We start from the raw sequence: 9,814 nt of genomic DNA, 5'->3' as shown, positions 1-9,814 counted from the left end.
TCTCTGTGTATAAGATCATATCATCTGGAAACAGAGATACTTTTACTTCTTCGTTACCAATCTAGATGCCCTTTATTTCTTTATCTAGCCTAATTGCTCTGGCTAGGACCTCCAACACGATGTTGAATAAGAGTGGTGATAAAGGGCATCCTTCACTGGTTCCCATTAGCAAGAGGAATGCTTTCAGACTGTCTCCATTTAGGGTATTTGCCATTGGCTTTGTATAAATGTCCTTCATTATGTTGAGGAATTTCCCTTCTATTTCTATTTTGCTGAGAGTTTTTATCATGAATGGGTGTTAAACTTTGTCAGATGCCTTTTCTGCATCAATTGATAAGATCGTGTGGTTCATCTCTTTTGTTTTATTTATGCGATGGATTACATTGATTGTTTTTCTAATGTTGAACCATCCCTGCATACCTGGTATGAATCTCACTTGGTCATGGTAAATTATTTTTTTGATATGTTGTTGAATTCTATTGGCTAGAATTTTGTTGATGATTTTTATGTCTATGTTCATGAGGGATATTGGTCTGTAATTTTCTTTTTTTGTGATGTCTTTACCTGGTTTTTGTATCAGGGTTATGCTGGCTTCATAGAATGAGTTTTGGAGTATTCCATCCTTTTCTATGCTCTGAAATGTCTTTAGTAGTAGTGGTGTTAACTCTTCTCTGAAAGTTTGGTAGAATTCTCCAGTGAAACTGTCAGGGCCCGGGCTTTTGTTGTTGTTGTTGTTGAGAGTTTTTAAATTACCTTTTCAATCTTTTGTTATAGGTTATTTAGTTGTTCTACCTCTGTTTGTGTTAGTTTAGGAAGGTAGTGTGCTTCTAGAAATTTGTCCATTTCTTGTAGGTTTTCAAATTCGTTAGATTATAATTTTTCATAGTATTCTGTTATGATTCTTCTAATTTCAGTTGGGTCTGTTTTGATATCACCCATCTCATTTCTTACTCGGGTTATTTGCTTCCTCTCCTGTTTTTCTTTTGTCAGTTTGGCCAATGGTTTATCGATTTGGTTGATCTTTTCAAGGAACCATCTTTTAGTCTTGTTAACTCTTTCAATTGTTTTCTATTTCATTTAATTCTGCTCTAATTTTTATTTATTTATTTTTTCTTCTGGTGCCCATGGGCTTCTTTTGCTGCTCTCTTCCTATTTGTTTGAGTTGTAGGGTTAATGCTTTGATTTTGGCCCTTCTTGTTGGGTGTGTGCATTTATTGCTATAAATTGACCTCTAAGCACCACTTTTGTTGTGTTCCAAAGGTTCTGTCAGGATGTGTTTTCATTCTCATTTGATTCTGCGAATTTCTTTATTCCGTCCTTAATTTCTTCTATAACTCAGTAGTTTTCAGTTGTTCAGTTGTTCAGTTTCCATGTGTTTGGTTTTTTTTCCCTTGCTTTTTGTGTTATTGATTTCTACTTTTATGGTCAGAAAAGATGCTTTGTAATATTTTGATGCTTTGGATTCTATTAAGGCTTGCTTTATGGCCTAATATGTGGTTTATTCTGGACAATGTTCCATGTGTGTTGGAAGACAAAGTATACTTGGCTGTGGCTGGGTGGAGTGTTCTGTATATGTCTTTGAGATCAAGTTGGTTGATTGTGGCATTCAGATTTTCCATGTCTTTATTGAGCTTCTTTTTGGATGCTCTGTCCTTCATGGAAAGTGGTGCATTGAATTCTCCTACTATAATTGTGGAACTGTCTATCTCTCTTTTCAATGCTGAATTTTTTTTTTTTTTTTAATGTATTTTGAAGCCCTGTCTTTGGGTATGTGAATATTTATTATGGTTATGTCATCCTGGTGTATTGACCCTTTAATCATTATATAGTGTCCTTTCTTATCTTTTGTGGTGGCTATTACTTTAAAAGTCTATTTTGTCAGAGATTAATATTGCCACTCCTGGTCTTTTTTGATTGTTGCTTGCTTGATAGGTTTGTTTCCAGCCTTTGAGTTTTAGTTTGTGTCCTTAAGTCTGAGGTGTGTCTCTTGTAGGCAACATATAGACGGATCTTTTTTTTTTTTAATCCATTCTGCCACTCTCCGTCTCTTTATTGGTGCATTTAACCCATTTACATTCAGCGTATAATGACTCTGTGTGTTCCTTCAATCTTCTTTTGATGCTTCCTGCGTCGTTTAATATTTTCCCCATAGAATACTTCACTATTGCAACTCGAGGCTTGAATTTTTTCTTCAGTTCTTTCAGCTTGAGAAATGCCGGGCGTGTTCTTCCCTTTTGGTTTTCCATCTCCAGCTCTTTGCATATGTCATTATAATACTTTACTTTGTCTTCTCGAGACACCCTTTGAAATCTTCTGTTCAGTTCTTTTACTTCATCAATTCTTCCTTTTCTTTAGCTGCTTGACGTTCAAGAGCAAGTTCAGAGTCTCCTCTGACATCCATCTTGGTCTTTTCTTTCTTTCCTGTCTTTTCAATGACCTCTTGCTTTCTTCATGTATGATGTCCTTGATGTCATTCCACAACTCGTCTGGTCTTCAGTCACTAGTGTTCAATGCATCAAATCTATTCTTGAGATGGTCTCTAAATTCAGGTGGGATATTCTCAAGGTCATATTTTGGCTTTCATAGTCTTGCTCTGATTTTCTTTAGTTTCAGCTTGAACTTGCATATGAGCAGTTGTTCGGGCAGAACAAGGGGATACCGATTAGTTTAAAGTCAGGAAAGGTGTGTGTCAGGGTTGTATTCTTTCACCATACCTATTCAATCTGTATGCTGAGCAAATGATACGAGGAGCTGGACTATACGAACAAGAACAGGGCATCAGGATTGGAGGAAGACTCATTAACAACCTGCGTTATGCAGATGACACAACCTTCCTTGGTGAAAGTGAAGGGGACTTGAAGCACTTACTAATGAAGATCAAAGAGCACAGCCTTCAGTATGGATTACACCTCAACATAAAACAAAAATCCTCACAACTGGACCAATGAGCAACAACAGGATAAATGGAGAAAAGATTGAAGTTGTCAAGGATTTCATTTTACCTGGATCCACAATCAACAGCCATGGAAGCAGCAGTCAAGAAGTCAAAAGACGCATTGCACTGGGTATATCTGCTCTAAAGGACCTCTTTAAAGTGTTGAAGAGCAAAGACGTCACCTTGAAGCCTAAGGTGTGCCTGACCCAAACCATGGTATATTCAGTCGAATCATATGCATACGAAAGCTGGACAATGAATAAGCACAATCGAAGAAGAATTGACACCTTTGAATTGTGGTGTTGGCAAAGAATATCGGATATACCATGGACTGCCAAAAGAACAAACAAATCTGTCTTAGAAGAAGTATAGCCAGGATGCTCCTTAGAAGCAAGAATGGCGAGACTGCGCCTTACATACTTTGGACATTTTGTCAGGAGGGATCAGTCCCTGGAGGAGGACATCATGCTTGGCAGAGTACAGGGTCAGCGAGGTGGATTGACACAGTGGCCGCGACAATGAGCTCAAGCATAACAACGATTGTAAGGATGGCTCAGGACTGGGCAGTGTTTCATTCTGTTGTGCATAGGGTCGCTATGAGTCAGAACTGACTCGATGGCACCTAACAACAACAACAACATTCAGCGTAATTATTGACAGTTATGAGTTTAGTGCTGTTATCTTGATGTCCTTTTTTTTGTGTTGTTGACAGTTTCTTTGTTCCACTTAATTTTCTGTGCTCAGTCTTTTTTCTTTACGTATTTTCATTATTGTTGATTTTGTATTTGGTGAGTCTTTATGTTTTTCTTATTTTTTATTTTGATGGGTAGGATTATTAGTTTCCTTTGTGGTGACCTTAATACTTACCCCTATTTTTCTAAATTTAAACCAATCTTTTATTTCTCAAATTGCCTTGACTTCCTCTCCATATGAAAGATCTATTAATACATTTTCAGTCCCTCCTTTTTGTTTTAATGTTGTCATCTTTTACATATTGACATCTCTGTTTCCCTATTTTCAGCATTTTAGCTTCGATTTATTTTTGTGACTTCCCTATCTGGTTTTATCTGGTTTCTCTGTTCTGTGTTCTAGTCTTGGGTTGTTCTCTGATGTTATTGATTAACTGGAGGACCCCCTTTAGTATTTCTTGTAATTTTGGTTTGTTTTTTGTGAATACCCTAAATTTCTGTTTATGTGGAAATGTCCTAATTTTGCCATCATATTTGAGAGAGAGTTTTGTTGGATATATAATTCTTGGCTGATAGTTTTTTTCCTTGAAACTTTATATATGTCATCCCATTGCCACCTTGCCTGCATGGTTTCTGCTGAGTAGTCCAAGCTTAGTCTTATTGTCTCTCCTTTGTAGATGACTTTTTTTTTTTTTTTATCCCTAGCCACTCTTAAAATTCTCTCTTTATCTTTGGTTTTGGCAAGTTTGATTATAATATGTCTTGGTGACTTTCTTTTGGGATCTACCTTGTGTGGGGTTCTATGAGCATCTTGGATAGATCTGTTCCCATCTTTCACAATATCAGGGAAGTTTTCTGCCAACAAATATTCAATAATTCTCTCTGTATTTTCTGTTACCCGTCCCCCCCGCCCCCCCACTCCTAGTCTGGTACTCCAATCCTCTTGATGGAGTCCCACATAATTTTTAGGGTTTCTTCATTTTTTTTAATTCTTTTGTCTGATTTTTCCTCAAATGAGCTGGTGTCAAGTGCTTTATCTTCAATCTCACTAATTCTGACTTCCATTGCCTCAATTCTTCTTGTGACTTTCTATTGAGTTGTCTAATTCTAAAACTTTATTGTTTAATCTTCTGGATTTCTGTTTGTTTGTCTCTGTGGTTTATTGTAGCATGTTAAATTTGTCGTTGCGCTCTTCTACAATCCGTTTAAGTTCCTCTATTGCTTTATCTGTGTGTTCCTTGGCTTGTTCTGCATTTTGCCAGATCTCCTTCCTGATCTCTTGAAGAGTTCTGAGTATTAATCTTTTGTATTCTACCTCCAGTAATTCCAGGATTTTTTCCTTTTTCTGGAAGATTTCTTGATTCTTTGTTTTGGGAGCTTGCTGAAGCCATCATGGTCTGCCTCCTTATGTGATTTGATATCAACTGTTGTCTCCAAGCCATCGATAAGTTATTATATTTATTTATTTTATGTTTGCTTACTGTGTGCTAGCTCCTTGTTTTGTCATATTTTCATATGCCCAAATAGGCTTCTTATGTGAGCTAGTTTGATTATTGGTGCCTTTGAAGCTCTAACGTCCTGTGTCCAGGTGGTTAGAGTTGTTGCTAGGTATGTAAGCCCAGGAGTCTGTTTACTTTTCTTGTATGGGTTCAGCTCAGGTGTCTAGATAGTCAGTCACCAAGTGTGTGGTGCAGGCTCTTATCTATAGTCCTAGATGGGCAGGGGTGATTGGAAGAGGCACAGGTATCTGGCTGCAGTAGGGGGTCACGTGCTGAGCAAGGCAGGGGCTGACAGCTGCTCCTGAGTGTCTGGGAGGAAAGCTTGTCCCTGTTCCTTAGAGTGCATAGGTGGGTGGCTTTTGCAGCCAGACTGTGGACACCCAATGCTGTTGGCTGTAAGGACTGGGAGGCACAATTTATTCTTGGACCCGTGTTGCAGGTGGCTAGGTGGTGTGAGTGGAGCCACCAGTCTTCAGGACCCTGATATGGATAGGTGATGATCCAGCTTAATGGGCAGAGCGGTGTCAAATATCACGAAGCTGCCACTCCACCATACAGCTGATACAGTAAAGTTAGACTTCAGGTATATACCCTGTTGTACTGTGCTAATGAGGGCCTACACTGTTGAAATGGCCACACACACATCTGTGCAGGGGTGAAAGGCATTCAAAGTCTATGGACCCCTTATGCCTATGCCTAGGCAAAGGAAATGTACCTCCCCTGAGTTCCCAGCTTAGGGGAGCTGGCAGATTATTTTTTCCTATTTGTTAATTTGTTCCCTGTCCCAGGTGGGGAGAACGGCTGAGAGCATGTGACGGGCCCTACTTCCAGCCCAGGGGAAGCAGCGATCAGCAATCACTGAATGGAGCCTGGAACTTGCGCAGAGCAGGGAGGGAGCAGAGAGAGAGGTTCTTTCCAAACAAGGGGTTTTTAGATCCGTGCAGTAGGTTAGATGCATGTACTTATCTTTTGCCAACTGAGGGCTGTTTCTCACTGGTTCTGGAGGGTTGAACAGTCTCTCAGCCACTCAGTCTCTCCCCATATGGAAAACAATTCCCCAATGCCATTGTTTGCCTCACTGTGGCCATCAGCTGATCCAACCCGTAGGGTGCTGGTTCCTGCTGAGTCAGTTCTGGCAAGTCCTTGCTGCTTCTGAACCATTTCTCCCTTCCCCTCCCACTCAGTCTGATTCCTTAACTTTGTCTGTGATGTTCATGGCTCCTAAATTGTCATATATAATCGATTCACTTGTTTTTTGGGGTCTTTGTTGTAAAAGGGACCACCAGAAGCATCTGACTACCGTCTTGGCCCTGTGTCAGAAATATTTTTAAAACATAAAACAATATAATAGAAGTAAAGCAAAAGTCATCAGATCAAGACACAGTCAATGTAAACTACTCAGAAAGGTCAAAAATAAAATGTGGCAAAGATATATCAAACAAACTGCCCTGGCAGTATTAATAACAGAAAAATAGAATCCAAGGCTTAAGCCTTAAATGTAATAAAGAGAATTATTTTATGGGATAAAAAGAATTATTTTATATGATAAGGAGAATCATTTTATATGAAAGAAGTTAAAGACAGTAAAGAAATATTAATGTTTGTCATGGTCTAAATTTTCTAAATACACATTTTTATATATATATATATATAAAAGTTGCTGTTGACTTGATTCTGACTCATAGCAACTGTATAGGACAGAATAGAACTGACCCATAGGGTTTCCAAGGAGCACCTGATGGATTGGAATTGCCAACCTTTTGATTAGAAGCCATAGTTCTTAACCACTATGATTTTTATCAGGCACCTATGGATCTATTACCAATCAAATGGATAACAAATAAAACTGTAAAAAATTTGAATAAATGTTAAATAATACAGATAATAAGCTTGAATTAGTAGATATATTAAACATGTATAAATAACACAGTTTTATTTTAAATGTTCAGGAAACTGTTGCACAGAGAAACAGCTCAGCAAGAAAACCTCATTAAGTTCTCAAAATTGGAACTTTCTCAGACCATATTTTCTGACCACAAAGCCTAAGCAGACACTAATAACAAAACAGAAATAAAATCCCTACTATAGGGAAGAGGAACTTTTGACTGCTTCTGCCCATGCTACAGGGTTCTCTGCCCACTCTCTTCCTGCCTCACACTCCCCACCCAGGCCAGGTGGTTTTACAGCTGCTCTGCTCAGTTTCTCTTCTGTTTCCAAATCTAAATGCCTGGGTGCCTGGAATGACCAGTCAGCTCTTGCCACATGATGATGCCTGACTGGTCCTGAGATCTAGAGTAGGATCTCTGTTGAAGCTTGAGCCTGAGCTCTGTGCTCCAGTCTGTTTTTTCCAGAGCCTCTCACTGAGCATTAGTATAAACTGGATCAGCTATTAATAAAATAGTACTTTGATTCCCATTTGCTTATCGTTTCTTTTATATGTTGTTGTTGCCATAGAGTTGATTCTGACTCATAGCGACCCTATATGACAGAGTAGAACTGCTCCACAGGGTTTCATAGGCTGGAATCTTTTTTTCTTTTTTTAATTAAAAAAAAAAAAAATTATTGTGGTGAAACAAATATAACAAAAAGTTGCCAACTTAACCATTTGTAAATGTACAGTTGAGTAATATTAATTACATTCATCATGTCATGCTGCCATCACCACTAGGTCATTATATTATAACGATTAAATGTAGCTGGAATTAGATGAATCATAAACAGGGAAAAATATAGTTTAGTCAGCATTTCTAAAGTATAGATTCTAATTCTATGAGTAGTATCCAAACAACAGCAGCAAATGTTTCTTCAGGAGTGTTTATTAGTCAAATGCAATTATTTTAGGCAGAAACTGGGCAGATAAATGGCAATAAAAAAAAAAAGGATGAATGTAGAACACAGCTTTATTATAGCAATATATGAAACAAATGACTTTAAATGTTCAAAACAACACTATATATTATGATCGATGGTGTTACTCAGCTCACTCAAGTTTGGGGGAATTGTTTATAGAATTTTTGAAATTCACTGACCTTCATAAAGACTTGGGTTTGAGATGCATATACACGTTTGTGTTAAAGGCATGTAAATTTTCACTCTCCCAGCATTATTCATAATCTCAGCATTTGCATACATCTGCAGTAAATTAGCCAAGCTCAAGGCCTTTTATTCCTAGAAGAACTGGCACAGTACATTTTTCGTTTGGCAACATGCTTAAAGGAAGCCAGGTTTTGACCAAGTTCCTTTTTCTTTTTTAGCAAAAAGAACCTTTTCACCTGGGCATCCAGTCCAACCCCTAAAGACTGACAACATCCTTGAAACGACTCCTTTAAAAACAGTCTAGACAGCTATTTCCATTTTAATAGTTGGCTGAGGATTATACCTTTCAATCTGAAAGTCTTCAGCTTTGAAATCATCAATTGTCTCAGCTTTTCCAAGAGTGCCGAGCTTGGGGAAAGGTCTTGGTTCTCATGGAAGCTGAACTTTCAGGGGCTCAGTGTGATTCAGGTAAATATGTGTATCTCCCGAAGTATGTACAAAGTCACCTGGCTTCAGGCTCATGATGTGTTCCATCATGTAGGTGAGCAGGTGGTAGCTGGCCATGTTGAAAGGCACCCCTCTTCCCCCCGGGACCATGTCTCCTGAGCTCTGGTACAGCTGGCAGGACAGCTTACTGTTCACCACCTAGAACTGGCAGACGGCATGGCAGGGAGGCAACACCCTCTGAGGAAGGTCTTTCGGGTTCCAAGCACACGTGAGGATTCTTCTGTCCTCAGGGTTACTTTTGATTGTGTCAATAACTTTTTGCAGCTGGTCTACTCCTTGGCCTGAATAATCTGAATTCATATCTTTATGTTCTGCCCCAAAATGCCTCCACTAAAAGCCATAAACTGGGCCTAAATCTCCTTCTTCTCTCCTGGAGAACCCCAGGCTGTCCAAAAAGTCTCGGGCCCCATTGACATCCCAGATCTTCACTCCCTTGGAAGACAGTTCTTTAGCATTGATGGATCCCTTGATAGCAAAAACCAAACCTGTTGCCGTGGAGTTGATTCCGACTCATAGCGACCCTATAGGACAGAGGTAAAATTGCCCCATACAGTTCCCAAGGAGTGGCTGGTGGAGTCAAGACCTTTTGGTTAGCAGGCAAACTTTTAACTACTGCGCCACCAGAGTTCCACAGCAACTCTTCCAAAACATCCTTCCAGAACAGACGCTTGGTCGTTAGCAGAGGAAACACACTCTCAAGCCGACTGCAGCGCGCCTGCATGCCAAACACTGACAGAGTGCCGGTGCCGGCGCCGTCCTCCTTGACACCACAGGGTGGATGCGTTGGATCCGGCCCGGCACTGCAGCTCGCGGTGGAGACTGCGGCCGGCATGGCGCGGAGGACGCGGGTGCGCGGCGGCGAGTGCCAGCAGGAAGCTAGGCTGTCATCTTCACAGCAGCAGATCGCCAGGTCTTTTCTCCCAGGGAGCCACTGGTGGGTTCCAACTACCGACCTTTCGGTTAGCCGCCGAGCGCTTAACCATTGCGCCACCAAGGCTCCTTTTCTTATGTATAGCGCCTCAGAAACCTCTAGGGAGAAGTATAGGATGGCTAGATGAGGATGATTTATGTATTTCTGTATCCCCAGATATAGATAAATATTACTGACAAACGTGTCATCAAAATGTCCCCTTGATTTCTAGCTTTTA

At 39.9% G+C, this 9,814-nt stretch overlaps 1 pseudogene; it reads right to left on the bottom strand.

Annotated features, from left to right (window-relative positions):
* Window positions 1–8,459: 8,459 nt before the first annotated feature.
* LOC126082433 (thymidylate synthase-like) lies at window positions 8,460–9,498 on the bottom strand (annotated as a pseudogene).
* Between the last annotated feature and the right edge of the window lie 316 nt (window positions 9,499–9,814).

Source organism: Elephas maximus, chromosome 9, assembly GCF_024166365.1.
Source record: "Elephas maximus indicus isolate mEleMax1 chromosome 9, mEleMax1 primary haplotype, whole genome shotgun sequence".
Classification (NCBI taxonomy): Eukaryota; Metazoa; Chordata; class Mammalia; order Proboscidea; family Elephantidae; genus Elephas; species Elephas maximus.
Note: the sequence above shows the minus strand (reverse complement) of the source record. Positions and strands in the feature narration are given on the sequence as shown.